Here is a 16,204-nt window from a genome sequence, read left to right as displayed (position 1 = left end):
TTGCAGCAGATAGGCAGTATGAAGGGGAGGAAGTAGAAGAAAGTTATTTCTTTACTGTGGTTATCATCCTGTTTTAGATTGTCTATTAAAATCAGATGTTCTCAATAGGAAGATGAACTTAGGCTGTCCCCAGTGCAGCAGGTGTGATTAGAGCTATTGGGGTTTTGTAGGCAGTGATGCTTTGTTCTTAGTTTAGAAAACTGCAGTTCTTTGCTTTCTCTGCTGAGTTTTCCCAAAACAGTCTCCTCTTTTCTTTAGCTGTATGTAGTTCCTATATTAGATTTCATTTTCCTAATGTTGCTCGAGTATGGCTGAATGTTACAAGTGTATCTGTACTTAAGCAAAGGAATATCCCTTTTTGTGGTATTAGTTTTGATTCTCCTTTTCCATACCCGCTCTGAGAAAATAGAGAAATGAAAGGCTTTTCATGCAGAACTCCTCAGTTAGTCAGAAATGCTTTTCCATCCCTTTTGCCAAAAAGAGAATTGCTCTGAAAGATAGAATGTTGTGTTTCAGCCACGGGATGCTATTTCCTCATTGATGAAACGTAGATTGCCTTGATCAGCAGGCTGTCTTGGACAAGTGTCACAGCAAGGTGGTCTTTGTTGTCCCAGCCCCATTTCTCTGCGTACAGCAGGGTGGATGCCTACCTTGTGTCTCCACCACACATTTGATTGCTAGGAGATGTTGTGTTTTCAGCTCTTCCGTGTTTCAGTCTTGGTGGTTTTAATCTTTTGAATCAGAGCAAGTCTGTAAATAAGCCAGTATGTTTGATTTTTATCAGTCATGTCAGTGCAACAACATCATTTTATTCCTCTATGCTTTTATGGTTATTGTGTACATACCGTGGAAAATATTTTGGCTTAGGTAATTGTTTACCTTTCCCATTAAACAGTTCTTTAGAAAAGAAAAAAAAAAACCAACTTGCATCAGCAGCTATTTAATAGCATGTCTGCAGAATTCTGCAGAAGAGAGGAAACAGCTCTTTCTTGGGTTACTCTGTGTCATCATCAGTCCAGTTCGGGTTAATCTGTTGGAGCTCTGCTAATTTGGGGTAATCTGGGCTGGGAACGAGACATCTGTTTTCTTTATTCCTCAGTATCTTACTGGAACGAATTAGTAATTTGATGTTTTTCAGAAATAATTATAAGCATGCAAACGAGCAGTGTCTGGCATACTCGTGTGCAGTTAAGCTTTCCTCTTAAGCAGGGGCTTTCTGGCATAGAGCACACTGCTGGCTTTCTGTATGAAGCTGCAGAAGGGAGACACCAGGGGGCACTGGACACATTTCAGAATGGAGAAAGTTTTGGTTTTGTCCGATGAGTTCCATGAAAAAAAACATGCGTAAGAAAGAACTGCATCTTTGTGATCCTCGTTCAGCCCACCCTCAGCAATCTGAGGAGGGTCCCTCACCATGGCCTAATGCCAAAGTGTTTCAAAAATGCTCTGAAACAAATGAAAAAATGCAACCAAGATATGCTTGAATGCTCTGTTTTTAACAGTGAAAACTATTACATGAACTTCATGTATTGCAGAATGGAGAATCCTCCTGTTTCTCCCCTCTAAACCTACAGTTTTGGCAGTGTCTGCTAGCTGAGTTATGTTTTAATTGTGCACTATATGTACAATTAAAAGATTACCTGTCCCTTTATTTCATTCACTAAGGAGATAAATATTTCTGTTGGATATGAGATAAGAATAGGAAAGAATAAATTCAGTGGTATATGAGGAGCTTACACTAGGAACTGCTCAGGTGAGCTCTGACCATCCCTTGCTACTTGTTGTTTCTGGCCTTGCAATCAAGAATTTGTACAGGTCTTCCACAACAGGAGATTTACCTACATCACACTTTCAGGTTGTTTTCAGTTCTTTTTAAGCCAGTCTTGATATGGCTGACGGCTGTGCATCTCTACATAAGAATTATGAATTCTAATCACAACTAAGTGGTGAATGGTTAATGAAATTAGGTGTTTTATCTGGCATCAGAAATTCAAAACAATACGTAATTACTAAAAGAGTATGATTTGCATGGTATGTGATTAAGAGTGTTAATGAGCTGAGAATAAAAATGCTAGGGCTTTCTTAAGGAGAAAAATCAAGGATTTCAAAACAGCTTCTTCTTTTTCCTCTCTGTTTCTTTACAGAGACTTTATTTGGAGACAGTCTTTTTATTCAACCAAACAATCAAAGCTTTTTGAATGCTATATATTTTTTTGCATTAGGCTAAACTTGTCCTTAATATTCAGTGCTGAAACTGTTGCCCTTAATGGGCCATCTTTGGGTTGCAGTAATGGTTTCTGTAAACTCCCATGCTGGCCACTGCAAGGTTACAATACAGAGATGTATAACGAAATACCTCTGGTTTTAAATGTGGTCTTGAACTTGAGAGCTGGATCTTGCCAATCGTCTTAGGTACTTTGCTTCAGTGGGAACAGAAGACCCACCAAAATAGATGGAGTCAGTCTGACTTTGCTCCAGCCCGGCATCTGTCTCACACTTCAGAAGGTTCAAGAATTCTTTGCTTACCAAATGTGCAAGAACCTGTTTTCCATGCTGGATCTTCTGTGCTATTGAAGAACTGTCTGCGTGTGCATTGTGATATTAATTTGGAGGCCTGTAAAAGTCTGAAACTATTTTTGAACCTTATTAGATTCAGAATCTCAATATTAATTATGTGTAGTGTAAAAAGCATTTTCTCTCACTGCAGTTTTGAATTTCCTACCCTATCTTTTTTATTTTTTTTAATTGAATTATATTTGGGCTGGTGTTACAAGAATGGGAAAACAGCATCTCCTAAATCAGTTCCTTCTGTTTTATCACAACTCCTCATGCTCTTTTTTTTTTTTTATGGTACCATTTGTCTCTCTTTGTTGTTCTGGTGCCTTAATTGTACCCACTGTCCTCTGAATCTTCTCTGATTTTGCAATATACTTTCAGAAATCCTTCTGTCTACTTCAGTTTCCCAGTGCTCGTTGGCCTGTCTTGTATATGAAGCTTTAGGTTGCTTGTGGTAGCGACTTTCACCTATGAGATACTGGTACAATGGAAACTTCAGAAAATATAATTCAAATAATATCTGGTAAAACAGGAAGTTTACCCAGAGTTCTTCAGGGAGAGTTCCTATAGAAATGGATAGTATTAGTCTATTATTTCTGGATAGAACAGGACGTAAATAGCACAACAGTATCAGGAGAGAATGTAGGCAAGTTCTATAAGAGAAGCATCTAGCTGAGATCAGCACAATAACTGTGCTTATGAGGAAGATGATGTCTGGATTTTGTTGCACGGAAACAGGCTGCCTATTTTTATTCCTTCACCACATGCATGTGCTGGATGCACGTGATCTTTATGGCAGCAGGAGAGCTGAATCTGAAAACGACTGTGAAGAGAGAGGCTCAGCAAGGACAAATGTCTTTCTTCTGCATGTTCAGGGTTGGGAGGGGTGAGCTGGTATAACTTTCTACCCCCACCCCTCCCAGTAGTCTAACTAACAAACCTGGAGGTGCAGCAGACCAGTCAGGTCCTCTTTCCTGTTTCTGATCAGTAGAGGATGGAACTTATTTTGCTTATTGCAAAGTAAAGGAAGGTGATGAGCTGTTGTTGTAGCTGCAGAACCACCTGGCCTTGGGAGGTACATCACTTCTCCCTGAGCTTCATTTTTTTTTTCCTTCTTAAGTGGTGCATATCCTGCCTGTGAACAAAGCATTACATTTGTTGTGGTATGAAAAAGGGACTAACATACAGATTTCTTCTTTTTTTTTCTGGATACCAAGCTTCTTGTACTGCAAGAAGCCTTAATCAAGTGTAATGTCGTAACAGTGTGGACTGAATTGCTCAAGACCTGGTTCACCCATACCTAGATAACCAATTTTGTCTAGAGAAATTGCCATAAGGTCAGTTTGTTGCCTTTTCCTTAGTTTTTTGAGGCTCAATAATAAGAAAATCCCTGTTAACACTCCTACAGAGGGTAACATTTGAGGCCCCAGTTAGGCTTTATGACCACAGCAGCTTATCTGCTCTGAGACAGGATCAGAGCTGTATCCAGTCTTGTCACTCTATAAAGGCGCCCTCACATGGCTGGAAGGACTTGCTGAAGTCATGCATAGCTGTGTGTCTGTCATGTGTTGTGCTGGCCTAAACCTGCTGTGTGTCGGGTGGCTGCAGCCATTATCTGCTGCATGCACAATGTACGAGGGCTTTCAACTCTCTTCTGGGAGAAAGGCTATGATCTAGTTTGCAAACAGCAGTGTCTTGTCTTCTGGTTGCTTTCCCAGTGAGACTTTAAGAACTGATGCCACTCAGTCTCAGAGATGGAATTCAAATGATCTTATCCTAGCAATTTTCTAAGGCCATGTTTTACTTAAGCACATCAGTGCACTTCTACTTTAAGTCCTGCATCTGAGACAGAAGACAGTCTGGTAAGTTTCAGGTGCTTAGGGAATACACACATGCAGATGTCTGCAAATATCCTCCTTGGAGTTGTGGTGTTTTCATTAAAAGGTGTTACAAGCCTTGAGAGCTTCACTGGCTAAAGCTGCACAGCAGTCCTGCTGTAGACAGATTTTGGTGCATTCTGCTGGGTCACTTGTTACAGATCATACAGACAATAAGAAAGAAAAATGGTTCACCTAGCTGCGACTGCCACTCTTCGGGTATGTTGCCTGTGTGTATTTCATTAGTGGCCTCACCTCCTGACTTCCTCTCTTTTCTCACAGCGGGTCAGTGCTTTAATGCTATGACGCTTGTTCAGTGTGTGGTATCTTTCTGATGCCTGCTGGACAATTTTCGTGTGTCATCTAAATTCTTTCATTTCTAAGCTGTTGCCCTTTACTGGAGCAGAACGCTTTTCAGACAGCAAACATCTCTGAGTTAATTTGTGTCTGAACACTCCTGGTTCTTACACTGATGTTCTGGGCTGGCAAAGAAAGGGAGCTGTATCTCTTCCTTTCTTGTTCCTGAAGGAGTCAGGAAAATTCTTTCTGTACTCTTGAAATGATTTTAGCAGAGAATTTTCGTCTTAAAATTGGTAAGATGCATCTAGTTTTCTTGATGCTCTAAGGAAGAGAACAGCAAAAAAAATACCCTCTTCTATCCTGTGGAACAGACTAAAAATCTGCTGTGTAAAACACATTGGTAGCAGGTTTTAAGTGATTCCAGATGTCAGAGAGGTAAGTAAAACTTGGGAGTACATCCTGTCTCATCTGGATTAGATTGGATGTCAGGGGGAAGGTCTTTACAGAGAGAGTGGTGATGTTCTGGAAGAGGCTGCCCAGAGAGGCTGTGGATGCTCCATCCCTGGAGGTGTTCGAGGCCAGAGTGGATGGGGACCCTGGACAGCCTGGTCTAGTACCAGGTCTGGAGATTGGTGGCCCCCAGTTGCTGCAGGGGTGTTGGAACTTGATGAACTTTGGGGTCCCTTCCAAATTAAGCCATTCTATGATCTGTGTGTGTGTCATATCTGCACATGCAAGTACATGAGCATGTGTGTTCCTAGCAGGCTGACCAGGGTGCTGTCTGGGTGCAAGGCTTCCTCCTCATCAGATGTTGTTATCCAGTCTAATAGATTTGCTTACCTATGTGTAACATTAATTGCCAGTGATGGGAGGGGAGATGGATGTGAGTGTGAAATAACCGAGCATGTATGAGTGCATGGAGGGGGCTTACACCTGCCTATTCTTTGCAAGGAGTCTTTTGGGGCTGAGGTGGCCAAAAGGATTGATTGGAATTAGTCCCCTATCAGTTTGTATAATCCCTTGCAAGACGTCTGGGGCTGCTTCCAGCCCCGAGTCCCTGATGGCTGTGTCACTGCAATTATCACTGCAATATGGCATGGTTTTGTGTAGAACAATGCGAGAAAGTATTCCAGTTTCTTAAGATAATAACACAGCTGACTTGCACAGCTCGTTAAGGGTATGGGAGCAATAATTCTAGTTTGTGTCAGGAAACAGCTTTTCCCCAGAAAATCTGAATAACTTTGGAGACCCAAACCACAGTGGAATTCTGAAGTAATCCCTTAAGTCGTATGGAGTTGCTATAGGAACATGCAGGTGCTCAGGCCAAGATCATGGAATAAAAAGATCATTTATCATTATCTGGGGAAAAAAAAAAACCAAAAACGGTGATGCTTTTCCACATAGGAAGTACTGTATGTATTATTGTGCTAACTGAAGACACCGAAGGGCACACAGTGTGCATTTATTAGCATTCGGGGTCTCTGCTGAAAGAACTAAAAGTACTTGGAAAAGCATTAAGAGCTGCATGTCAGAACCGTGCTGCTCCTGGAGGGAACCAGAGTCTCATAGGCATGGCAATAATTCTCTGACAGTGACTAACAAATTGTGCTTACAGCTGATGGCATTTTATAAAGGCCTCATCTGTGTGCTCACAGTGCATGTCCTGTGTGTGGGGTATTGGGGCAGCTCCTCCTGCAGACCTGTCACTCCCCAGCTGTGCATTTGAGGGCCTGTGTTGCCCTGCTACAATTTTACCTGTGCCAGTAATCCTCTGGCAGCGGGAGTTATTCTTTTTCTGTGTGTTTGTTTGTTTTGAAAGCATTTGTCTCCTTCTGCAACTGTCAGAGGGAAAAATGTAAGCTTTCCACTTAGTAACAGCAACAGTAATAACAGTAACATTTATTTATTATGTGTCCAGAGAGAGGCAAGGAAGCTGTGAGGGGTCTGGAGCACAGGGTGTAATGGGGAGCAGCTGAGGGAACTGGGATTGTTCAGTCTGCAGAAGAAGGAGACCCTATTGCCCTCTACAACTCCCTGAAAGGATGTTGTGGTGAGGCAGAGGTCGGCCTCTTTTTCCAGCTAACAGTGATAGGAGTGGCTGTAAGTTGTGCCAGGGGAGGTTTGGGTTGAATTTTTAGACAAATTTCTTCTCCAAGAGTGAGTGGTCAAAGATTGGAACAAACTGCCTGGGGAGAATGGTGGAGGCACAGCCCTCGGGGGTGTTCAAGAAACATGGAGGTGTGGTACTAAGGGACGTGGTTAGTGAGCGTGGTGTTGAGGGGCTGATAGTCGAATAAGATGATCTCTTTAATGATGCTGTGATTCTGTCAGGCCTGCAGGAAGGTGTTCTGAGTAGTGCTCCTCAGTGTGGATGTTGGTCCTGGCCGCGTAGGGCTGCTGTCAGGGTGTTATGGCAGAGTTTTCACCTCTGGAACAGCAGTGTGTTTACAGTACTAGGCAGGGTTATTGGAAACATAATGACTGTGCATAGCAATCACAAAACACAGGAAAGGCTGTTCCTGAAAAGGAATTCAGGCACTTTGCTTCTGTTGACAATTAAGGGTTTTTTGCTGATGGCTTGTGGTGGCTTCTCTCAGTTCAGGTCTGAGCATTTGTTACTGTGTATCACGGAAGGTCTGCCCTCTGTACAGCTGTACCTCAGCTTGATTTCTGCTTCCATTGGGCTGTGCCAACAGGCCCTGTCTTGGTCTGGCACAGAGCACAGGGTACTCCCACAGATTCCCTCCCAGCCTAGAAAATGATTCAAGCAAGAAGGACTGAATGTCTGAGGGAAGGACTTCCCAGCTGCCTCAAGGTAAGCCAGTGGCACAGCGGACCATGGGTCTCGTTGCAAGGCAGGACTGCGCTACACTGCCTGCTGACAGGACGCGGTTATCGTCACGCAGAAGCATCCCTGTCCTCTGTCTTCTAAAGGCATTGGAAGGTAGGTCTGCCTCCTTCTACCTGCATAGGACTGAACGGGAGCTGTAGTCACTCCTCTCAGGACAATGCACTGCGTGCTCTGTAGGTGGAGCGTCTCGCTCCTCCGCTGCGTGGGGTGCCGGCCCTAACGCCGAGACAGTGACAACGTCAGCCCTGCACCTCTGGGCCTGAAAGCCCACTGCAGCACGCGTTGTGCTGGGGCTGGTTGTGCTCGGCATGGGAAGGGGCTGCTCTGCTCACTGTGTACACCTTATCGCTGTACTCCAAGGGGAAGCGTTGTCACTGTAGATTCAATGTGAAGAAGTGCAGACAGATGAAAAACTTTGACCAGGTTCAGGGAATGGACTCGTGTATGTTGGCAGGTGCTCCTGTTTGCTGTCCGGTGTCTCTCCGCTGTGCCGCAGGCAGGAACAAGGGCGCTTTTTCACTTATTCCCACTAAGCCTGGTCGGAGAAGATCCCCCTCTCAGCATTTCGTCGCAAAACCCTCACTTCTTTTCTCTGCGCCGTTCACTTATTCCAGCATACAGCAAACAGACGTTCGTTACCCGTTTCTGTCTTGGGGAAGAAATGACGAAACGCACCGAACTATAGAACAGCTCCCGCGGCCGCCCTGCTGCTCTCGGTGTCTCGGCCCCGCCCTCGCTCCCACGTCGGTGCCGTGCTGCTGCGGGCAGGTGCCGGGCACTCCCGCTTCGAGCCGCGGAGCGACCCCCGCCCGCCGGGGCTGAGCGTTGCACCCCGTCCCGCCCCGCTTCCCCGTCCTCCTCCGGGCCATGGCGGCGGGGGCGGGCCGGGGCGGGGCGGAGCGGTGACGGGCATCCCGGCCGGCCGCGGAACCGCCGTAAACAGCGGGCGAGGGAGCCGGGGCTGCCCCAGCCCCGCGGGAGCCCGGCCGCTCCCGGCCCGTCGGAGCCGCGGCTCGCCGCCTGCCGGCCCGGGCATGGACAGCAGCAGCCGCCGCAGCCGGAGGAGGAGCCGCCGGCCCGGGCCCTGCGCGGGGCACCAAGGTAGGCTCGGCCGCCGCCCCGACCGCGGGGAGCCGCCGCTTCCTCCGGGCTCCAGGTTGGGGGGGCGCCGGGCCGCTCGTCCCACGCCCGCGGGCACCGCGGCAGCGCCCTCCGCCCGCAGGTGACGGCGAGCAACAGGCGGCGGCCGAGCGGCCTCGGAGCGGGGCGCTGCCGGGAGCGGCTCCAGGTGCGGCCGTAAGAGGCTTTACCCGCTGCCGGCGGCTTTGTCTGCTCAGCCTGACCTCGTCTCGCAGCGCGTTGGCGCTGGAGGTATTAGCGGTGCTCGGGAGGAACCGAGAGCCGATCAGCTGTGGGGAGAGGCGCTGGTTTTGCGCTGCGTTTGTTTCGGGGGAGGACGCGAATTTGCATTCGGGTGGCGATGTAGAATGGAGGCGATCGGAGTGAAAACTTTACGCAAGGTGTGCTGCCTTAACCCGACCGTACGGAGCCTGCGTGACAGGCGGGGAAATAGCCCGAATTCTTTCATGCCTCCAGGAGCTGGTGAGCAGATAAAGTACTCCTCGAGTTGTTCTTGAGCGTAACGCTAACTACAGCACGACGGGAGTGCGAGTCAGGCTCAAAGCAGAACGTATGTAGCCGAGCTTAGGGTTGCAGTGTGAGAACGCAAGCGGCACCGCCTTTGGGACCGGTAAAGTGCGTGTGCCCCTGAGCAGAGCCAGCCCGCTGCAACAGCAGCTCATTTTGAGAACGTCTGCCTTTAGTTTGGGTAGCGTCAGGCCAGGCTGGGGTCGAACCTGCCACAGATTAGTGGAGGAAAATTTTCTTTCTAAAATACTTATTTGTCAAACCTGTGTTGTTTCCTTTCAATGACCACGAATTCCTATCGATGTGTTGTGTTATGCTGAGCTTGCATCTGTAGTGGGACAGCTGGGAACACCAAGGGTCCTGGCTGAAGGATGTGTGCCTGCTGCGGGATGTCGGGAGCTGTGACCCAGCTGGTGGTGCCAGGCTGCCTGGAGCACTGCACTGTTGGAGCCAGACCTTCCCCAGGATGTCATTGTGCTGCAGCTGCTGAGACTGATAGGACTAACAAAGACTGAGCGACTGTCTTTTCACTGGGGACTTCGTGTAACTTTGGTTACATCCGATAGAAACCCAAAGAAGTTCAGAATTCACTGGTTGGTTGTTGTGGTGGTGGTGTTTGGGGATGTTTCATTGACTTGACTTTCTGCTAGCCCTAGTCAGCAGGTGTGCTCATAGAGGTAAGCCGGTGGGAAAGAGACAGGTTTCTATTATGGGCTGTCAGCTCGGAATAAAGGCTGTTACATTTTTCATGACTCAGCCTGTGTCAGGGCTTGAAGAGGTGCCCAAGTGAAGCAGTTACCATTCTAACACTAGGAAATCCACCTGTCTCCTGGCTGATTTAGCTCAGAGTGGACTGTCATGAGGAAGCACTGATTCAGCAGGCCGCCCACTTCCTACAGGATGAGGGGGTTTTAATTTCTGTTATTGCAGTCTAACCCTTTGGACAGACAACTCTCCTGCATTCAATGGTGAAAGGAGTCCATCTGCTGAGGCTGTCGGCACCTGCTTTGGCAGCACACCAAACTCTCTTCTCAGCCAGCCTGGTTTCCTTACTGCTGTGTGTGAGTGTGGCTGCTCCCAGTAGGTCTGACCAGGGGAGGAGTAGCAGGTTCTCCTTAATTTCTGCAGGATGAGGAAAACGAGTCTTCTGCTCTTAGCCTTTCCCATCGTACCTGTCAAAAGCAGTCAGCCCTGAGGTGACTGATAACTGGCTTAATAAATGGCTGTTGGAGACTCGAGTGAGAATGACCATTTGCTAAGAGAAGCGCAGACAGGAATGACTGTACCATTCTTTATTTATGATTTTTATTTTGTTCTGCGCGAGTCTTGTGCAAGGAGCTCTCGGTCCTGTAGAAGTGTCTCACGAGTATTCTCTAAGAGGTGGTTGCTGAGCTCCTCTGCCAAATGAATAGACTATGATGGGCAGAGCTTGCAGGATCCTGGGTGCTGTTTGTTCTGTCCGCTTGTGGCAGAGCTCAGCACTCTGCAGGAGTTTGGATGCCGTTGGCAAGATGGGGAGGCACTTCCCCTCTGCTGCAGAGAGAGGTGGAACAGAGGTGGGAAGAAGTATAACTTATTTGTAGACAGAGAGCTGTTGTTTCAAGTGCACTGTGTTTTTGTTATGGCACCTTCTCGGAAAGGCATCTTCTGCTTTTTTTCTTGCCTGATTCTTACTGTACATTCCAAAACTTGTGGTGTGTTTCTCTTAGTGTATGTTCTAAAGAAACGCACAGGAAATGGTTCAAATGCCCAATTCCGTCAGATGTCAAAGTTAATGTTGTCTGCTCCTCTCAAAACCTACCCCAACATTTTAATTGCACAGGAAGATTTGGCCATCCAGAACTTCTGCAAGCAGCAAAGCAGGATGGAAGACACTCAGCAATTCAGCCAAATCCCCTTGTGGAAATACTGTCTTGTTTTCTTAATTATGGCTCTTCTGGCCTCTGAGACCCTTGAACTGCTCATCCTCTTTTGAAACACTGCTTAGGAAAATAGGTCATCTCTGGCCCTGCGTTTTGTTTGATTGGTTCATAGGACCGAAGATGTTATCTGTTCCTGGATAGCTGTTTCCTGCTGCTCTCGTGGGAAGTTCCTGTAATTCCAAGTGATTGCTCTTGTCTGGATTTCACACCCACTGCTTCCTCCCTTGTGTCTAAAACAAATGGGATATTAATTTGTCTAATTGGGCAGCATGGTCTGGGCAACGTGGCCACTTCTATGGAAAATGGCATTTTTGTCACTTCAGGACATGTTTAATTAATTTAATCCACCGTATTTTTGTATATAAACAGTGATTAGCAAAGCTGTGGAAAGGTCTGAGGAATGGAAAACTAAAATTCTGGGAAGTGTCAAGTCTAGGCCATGAGAGGGGGGATTTTCTTGGGGAATAAGCTGTGGTGTTACTGCCTGCTCTGCTGCTTTCATTGCTGAAAGATGTAGGAAATGCAGGAACAGCACAAGCAAACCACGTAACCACGCATCTAATTCAGCAAAGGAATTCCTGTAGTGAGATGTGGATACAGCCACGTTCACAGAATTTGTGCAGAGTTTGCAGTGACTTCTGTTTTATTGACTTGTGTGTTGGCCTCAAAGGTCTGTAGTGGGACTCATTGATCCTTATGGGTCCCTTTCAACTCGGGATGTTCTGTGGTCTGGCGGCAGCCTGCACGGCATTGCAGAGCTTGTGTTAGACTTGCTGGGTGGGATTTCTGGAAGTGAAGTTCCCCACCTCCAGATCTTTTCATCTTTACTGAGTCAGGGCCAGTGTTACTATTTCTGTCCTTTGACCTTTCCTGAGAACTCCACTTGGCCAAAGAGCTCCTCATTTCCAAAGCAGATTCTCCTTTAGTGCTTACCACAATATTTTTTGCAGGTCTTCCTGCAAAGCACTGAACAACCACTTAACAGATTACACTGTGTTTATTGATTCTGGGGTAGGTAAGTGGATGAGGTGCCCTTGCAAAGTCTTTGCAAGCACTGGGTTGATTTGTTTTCTTCATCTGTTCAATGCAATTAACAATAGACTCTAGAAGCCATGTTTTTCTTAAATGCAGCTCACCACCAGACAGTTCACAAACAGCCACAGAGATCCAGAGTTCCAAGTGCTTGCAGTTTATTTCCCCAGAGAACGGGTATGCTGGCCTTCTCTCTTGCTGTGCCCAGCTGGTCAGCAAGGATGGTCTGCTGTGGGGGAAAGGTGCATGCAAATGGCTGTTCAACTGCCTGCCTTCTAAAATAGATTCCACTCTGGAATTTGCATGAGAGACCTCCAGACAGGTAAGGGAGATTGGCAGCACATCTTGAATTCAGCCAGAGACCTGACAGAATGTCACGGCTGATTGAAAACACTGCTGGAATTTCTGATGCCAGATGCATGTCTGATAGGTCACAAAATATTAACATTCTAGAAACTGTGGCTGAGCTTTTCCTACTTGTTTTTTTTCTTCTTCATGAAATGAGATGCACAGTCAACTATAAAGATGAGCATTTTACTACTCAAGGCTCATTAAAGGATATCAGTTACCTTGCAAGTGGACAGAATTGGTACAGAACATAAAGGTTGTGTATATTGTGGTGGATAACTCCTGAGCTTCAGTTCTGTATACCTTGATATCTGCCCCCAGAGTTTCTGTCCTTAAAGGGCACCAGGAGGGCAGATGCATGTCAGCAGCCCAGCATGCAGGTGGGGCTGCTCATGGACAGCTGTGCCAGTTTTCTTTTTAATATGAGGAATTGAATTTAGGAATCTCATTTAACAGATGACTGAGAATGGCCGAGGGCAGCTTTTCCCCCAGCTTTGGCTGTGGCTTCACTAAGCTTCTCAGTTTGCACACTGCGAAGGGTAAGAGGTTTGTTTCAAGGAACGAAACATTCCCAGCTGTTCTTCCCCAAGCAGGTAGTTCGCCTTCTGCCCTGTTCTGAATGTAAGACAGGAACCACTTCTCTTTGAATCAAGGAGGTCAGATAAGGCTCAGAGAGGAAGGGAAGCTGGTGACAGACCAGAGGTGTGTACATGGATACAAGGTTACACACAATGTTGCTACTTTTTAGCAAAGCAAACCAATACTTGCAGCTTCCCTTCTTCTCACCTACTTTGTTATCAACAAGCTTTTCAGTTCTGCTTTATTACATGTACAGCGGAGAAGAGTACCTGTAAGAATAAAGATGGCATTTCTTAACAGGCAGATAGGCTTCCCCTGGGTCTGATTTGCTGGTTCTAATGACCAGAATAATTTGTCACTCTGACTCATTCTCTGCTAATAGCTCTGTGCCGTCAGTGCAGCTTGAAGATGGGGATGTGCCGCTGTTCAGAGCTGGGTTTTGGGTTCCAGTCTCCTATTACCCAGCAATGTGTGCAGTAGTGGGGATCCACACTCGTGGTTCCCTTCTTGATGGGTTTACTTTTTGACAGAAGAATTTTGCCTTTAGAGGGCCATTTGAATGATATCAATATATCGGGAAGCAACAGGTTCCCCATGTACAAATTGCTTTGTATCACCAATTAAACACTGAGGAAATGTTCAGACAACTCTCAGTATGGTAGAGAGCTTCACGTGGCAGCGGGCATGAACCTGGCCTCTACCTTCCTGTGGGGAGGTGTTGCTGCATGAACTGCTAATGAGAGTGCCTCTTCTCCTGATAGCTGCATGGATTCCTTTATTTAATGTCATTCTCAATGACTTTGAAAAGCATCTCCTGCTGACAGCACCTCCTTCAGAGCCCAGGGGGCTGTGGTGGGACGAGGGACCTCGTGTGACTGTTTATATTTGCTTTCACTGCCACTGGCTCCTCATGTCATCCAGGACAGAGGATTAATCTCTTTGATCCCTCTATTTCTAGTTGTAAAAGCACAGTGTGCTACTGAGGATGATTCACTATTAGGCCAATCCTTGTTATAATCTCTTGTAACTGCAAATGCATTGGTCAGAAGAGGAAGGCTAATGAAAAATGTGACATACTTGTGTTACATAATATGGGAAGATGGGTGGATAGCGTGGAACATGAAGTCATGGACCATAGAGCTCTGCCGTACTTTCATATCGTAGGCCTTGTTATAGCGTGGGGCTCTTGCAGATGCCCCATCATGCCTTCTCTGAGTGTCATTTTGTGCTGTTCTCTCCCATGGCTGCCTTCAGCAGACTGCTCTTAAGGGACTTACACTGGACAGATTGATGAACTCTGTTATGATAGAAAGTGAAAGTTGGCAGTGGCTATTCTGTTCTTAATGAGCCCAGTAAAGTCTGACATATCAGAGCAATGTGAGAAGTGCAAGGTCATAGTTTATGGTATGTGACAACAGAGTGCAGAATATATGTGGGAAAAGCCTGGGAGGGTTATCAGAAGTTTTTGGTTTTTCCTTCCTTTCAGTTAAGTGAAATGAGTTTTCCCTGTAGGTCTGCATCCAAAGTGTTGTCCATTTAAGTGTGATTATCATCATCATAGCTTTGGGGTCATTTTTGTGTAGAACCTGCCTGCCAGATCTCAGCTGGAGGTGCCAGAACTCAAAAGGACTCTTGCTGTCAATGAGTTTCCTCTAGCTCAGCCCATAACCAGTCATTTATATTCAAACTGCTTTAGTGTGCACAAGTGTGTATATATGTATGTGCATTCGTACACACATGTAATATATAATAAAATGAGTAGACTACAAACTTACAGAGGAACTGCTGTTCTTTGATACTGAAAATAAACTCACAATGAGAGGATTTTCTTGTTCCAAACAGCATAAATGCGTGCACAACTAAATGGTGGCTTGCTGCAAAGAGAACATAAGTCTGCACAGCTCTCTAAGGAAGAAGGAAGTTCACTTTGCAACTAAAGGTTTATTGCAAGATACAGGAAATTTGAGTGTCATTCCTGCTTTCAGCCTGTATTTTCTGCTTCAGGCGACCTCACCTGTGCCTACTGTACGTCTCTGCCAGCTCAGGTATCATCTAGCCTGCCTACTGTAAAGCTCTTGGGGTTTTTTTAATGACTGGATTTCAGCCCACTTTCTGGTAGGAAATGTGCTTATGCAATCACACTGCTAGTAACTTCTGAACCTGATGGCCAAATGTCAGATATTTGCCGAAACAGCTGGCGTCACAGGAGGAAGGGAAAGTAAGCTGCAATGTCACGGCCAAGAGCTGCAGCCTCACCCTGTGCCAAAGCTCACAGAGATAGATAGCACTTTTTTAGACACAAGACAGCCCACGTGAGTGGGTGACACTTGGCATGCTGCAACCGCAGGACACCAGAATGCAAGCTATCAGTGTGCCAATCCTTCTGCCCATTGGATGGCCGCCTTTCTTTGCAAGGTGTTTAGAAAGCTTGGGGGAAAAGCTTAAGAACTGCTGCTGAATTAGAATTGGCACTATGCAGCAGCCTCTTCACAAAATTAATGTTTGATAACATAAGGGGGTGGAAGGAGGAGAGGTTCAGTTGTAAAATTACAGGAGGCTTGTCAGGCTGGCTCAATCTTGAGAGGTAACAAGAAAAAAGAAGCATATTTGATTTAAAAAATTGAACGGGGGTTTAACTTTGCTCTTGATATAATGAAGCAGAAGCCTATAAAAGAGATCAGATTTCAGCCCTCTGAAAGGATTGGTGTCCTTATGCAGTGTGTTAATGTTGTATTGTCGAAATATCTCTGCTTTGGGGTGTGAAAACTCTGTGTAATTGCTGTTCAGCATGAGAAGTGTATTTTATTTCTGTGATTCACGTGATGATGGTGGTGTTCAGCTATTTTGTACCCTTTGTCCTAGGCTCAGCCCTGAAAGGGAAGGATAACCTCTAAGCGAGACCCCTGGAGTTAAGTCTTTCAAGTGTTGTGAAAACATTCACCGAGTTGCTTTCATTATAAAACTGCAAGGCTTGAATGGGCTCTGCGTTGTTCTGTACAAGCTGCTACATGCTTTGACAGGAGGGTGAGAAAGAGCCATGCTCTGCTACACCTGAAGAGCTCTGCAGCTCTGAGGCATTTTAAAGGTGAGAT

General features: G+C 46.2%; 1 protein-coding gene across 15 annotated transcripts in view; it reads left to right on the top strand.

The window, feature by feature from the left end:
- The first annotated feature begins 1,377 nt into the window (after positions 1-1,377).
- MARCHF8 (membrane associated ring-CH-type finger 8) overlaps positions 1,378-16,204 on the top strand; it is an 89,214-nt gene continuing 74,387 nt past the window's right edge. For 12 of the 15 annotated variants that reach the window (XR_014948659.1, XR_014948658.1, XM_085554515.1 and 9 more), the window contains exon 1: positions 1,378-8,685. The gene's annotated coding sequence lies outside the window, so the exon portion shown is untranslated. Of the gene's footprint in view, positions 8,686-8,781; positions 9,187-14,959; positions 15,158-15,974; positions 16,198-16,204 lie in introns of those variants that run through there. The other 3 variants (XM_085554518.1, XM_032445407.2, XM_085554517.1) reach the window with 3 other exon arrangements.

The sequence above is a fragment of the Coturnix japonica genome, chromosome 8 (genome assembly GCF_054131305.1).
Source record: "Coturnix japonica strain WE chromosome 8, WE-NBRP24, whole genome shotgun sequence".
Lineage (NCBI taxonomy): Eukaryota > Metazoa > Chordata > Aves > Galliformes > Phasianidae > Coturnix > Coturnix japonica.
Note: the sequence above shows the minus strand (reverse complement) of the source record. Positions and strands in the feature narration are given on the sequence as shown.